Source organism: Balaenoptera ricei, chromosome 18 (assembly GCF_028023285.1).
Source record: "Balaenoptera ricei isolate mBalRic1 chromosome 18, mBalRic1.hap2, whole genome shotgun sequence".
NCBI classification, from domain to species: domain Eukaryota; kingdom Metazoa; phylum Chordata; class Mammalia; order Artiodactyla; family Balaenopteridae; genus Balaenoptera; species Balaenoptera ricei.
This window is the reverse complement of record NC_082656.1, coordinates 52,356,604-52,359,784: the sequence shown is the minus strand read 5'-3', so window position 1 is coordinate 52,359,784 and position 3,181 is coordinate 52,356,604.

The window sequence follows — 3,181 nt, the reverse complement described above, 5'->3', positions numbered from 1 at the left end:
AGGAGGGAGGGAGGGAGGGAGGGAAGAGGAGAGGAGAGGAGGGGAGAGGAGGGGACGGGAGAGGAGGGGAAGGGAGGGGAGGGGAGGAGAGGGAGAAATAGCCAATAGGGAAGGAGAGGTGGAAGACCCAGGAACAAAATCCAGTATGGGGAAAGTTCTTTTGGAAACAATCCGGTACACTGGTGGATAGATTATCTTTAAGTGCAATCAAAGATGCTTTTACAGGGACTTCCCTGGTGGTGCAGTGGTTAAGAATCCGCCTGACAATTCAGGGGACACGAGTTCAAGCCCTGGTCTGGGAAGATCCCACATGCCACGGAGCAACTAAGCCCGTGCGCCACAACTACTGAGCCTGCTCTCTCTAGAGACCGCGAGCCACAACTACTGAGCCCATGAGCCACAACTACTGAAGCTCTCGCGCCTAGAGCCCGTGCTCCGCAACAAGAGAAGCCACCGCAATGAGAAGCCCACACACTACAGCGAAGAGTAGCCCCCGCTTGCCGCAACTAGAGAAAGCCTGCGCTCAGCAAGGAAGACCCAACGCAGCCACAAATAAATAAATTTATTTTAAAAAAAGATGCTTTTACAAAGTGGAAGTTTCGCAAATAAGTGTTCCAAATAAGACCTCAGAACACACTTTTTGTACGTGAATCACATTCTTCACATAGCATCCAAGTGAGGTGCCGATCTCCAGTGGATCCCTAAATATGACTTGACTGGGTTAAACAAGATGTTCTCCATCTGAACTTTTCCTTGAGTATTAATTAGAAGTTCATGGAAATAGAGTCTAAGGTTCAGGTCACTGGTACACCAAACAACTAGATAAAAGTCTGTAAGAATTAACAAAATCTCTAATGATATCCAAGACAGAAAAAGCCCTAAAAACTAGCAGCGATCTACTGAAGAGGTAAAGTCACGCTAACCCCATGTAAGATCTTGGTAAATCCAGAAAAACTGCTGTAACTAACCTCAGCTAACATTCTATGGTGATAAAAGTTTATTCATTACTTCAATATGTATTTGCTACTTCTATCATCATATCAGTTTTTCTTGGCTTGATTTGCTATATTGATTGATATGATTTGGGACTTACAGGCCATAATGATATTATATTAGATACTGGGTTTTTTCCTTTTATTGTTTCCTCTGAAGAAGCCATTGCTCAGAAATTGTATTTAAATGTATTAACTGATAGCTCTATAAATATCTTCAAAAGGCCTCTCTACATAAATTTTATATTTAAAAATTATTATGTATCTACCTTTTTGTCAGAGTAGATTATATATATGTGCGTGTGTATTTATATATGTACATATATAATCTAATTATTATGTTATATTTTATTATATTAGCATCATACATTGTTTCAAGCTTTTATTTTCTAATAGGGAGAGCTGATAAAAGTTCTAAAGAGAGGACAGTTTTCCATTCAGCATTTTAGTCAGTTTCTGCTTTCATTATCTCTGTTGATGGGTTCTGTTTTTAATCATTCTGTTGATTCTATTTTTCTATTTTGCATACTGACACCTTATTTGATTCTGGAAAATGCATCTTTTCTTGTTTATACGGCTCAGTATTGGTATGTCTGCTGTGCAGATCTCCTGAGGATTGCTCACTCTTCTCTACATTAGATGCACATGAGTCTCTAACCCTTAGGCGACTCTACAGAATCAGGTTACTTTAATATAATAAATACACTGCACTAGTAAATATGTAAAACAATGTAAACAATATGACACCCATGGTAAAATCCAAGTAGAAACAACAATTTACAAAACAATCTTTAAAAAAATGAGGTTAATTTAGAAGCTCAAGAAGCTGAGTTCAATAGTGTTTTGGAGCCCTTTCAAAACCACAAGAGCACCATCACATTGCAGCATTCCTGTATCCTCAGAAAGTTGTTTGTGCTCCTGAAGGTCTGAGCAAGGATTATTTAATGTATGTAAACCATTTACACAATTGATGTTTTTTCACCTAAGAAACATGAAGTATTGGCTTTCCTGCTTTCATTCTACTGGTATCTTCATCCTCCCAAAGAGTTCTCCTCACTCTATTTGCATTGCTATGCAAATACACACACACACACACACACACACACACACACACACACACGCCATGCAAGAACTAGCAACATTTTGCAACTGGGGAAAAATCATTTCTTCAAACCTCTGTACTTGACCCCACTCCAATGCCCTAAGTAAAAAGGACATTTTACCTTAGGAGATATAGTTCTAGCTCAGTCATATTTGGAGCAATTTACTTTTTCAAAGTACGATAGTTACTCCCTAACACCATACATAAAAATAAACTTAAAATGGATTAAAAACCTAAATATAAGGTCAGACACTATAAAACTCTTAGAGGAAAACATAGGCAGAACACTCTATGACATAAATCACAGCAAGATCCTTTTTGACCCACCTCCTAGAGAAATGGAAATAAAAACAAAAATAAACAAATGGGACCTAATGAAACTTCAAAGCTTTTGCACAGCAAAGGAAAACATAGACAAGATGAAAAGACAACCCTCAGCATGGGAGAAAATATTTGCAAATGAAGCGACTGACAAAGGATTAATCTCCAAAATTTACAAGCAGATCATGCAGCTCAATATCAAAAAAAACACAACTCAATCCAAAAATGGGCAGAAGACCTAAATAGACATTTCTCCAAAGAAGATATACAGATTGCCAACAAACACATGAAAGGATGCTCAACATTACTAATCATTAGAGAAATGCAAATCAAAACTACAATGAGGTATCACCTCACACCAATCAGAATGGCCATCATCAAAAAATCTACAAACAATAAATGCTGGAGAGGGTGTGGAGAAAAGGGAACCCTCTTAACACTATTGGTGGGAATGTAAATTGATACAGCCACTATGGAGAACAGTATGGAAGTTCCTTAAAAAACTAAAAATAGAACTACCATATGACCCACCAATCCCAGTACTGGGCATATACCCTGAGAAAACCATAATTCAAAAAGAGTCATGTACCACAATGTTCACTGCAGCTCTATTTACAATAGCCAGGACATGGAAGCAACCAAAGTGTCCATCGACAGATGAATGGATAGAGAAGATGTGGCACATATATACAATGGACTATTACTCAGCCATAAAAAGAAATGAAATTCAGTTATTTGTAGTGAGGTGGATGGACCTAGAGTCTGT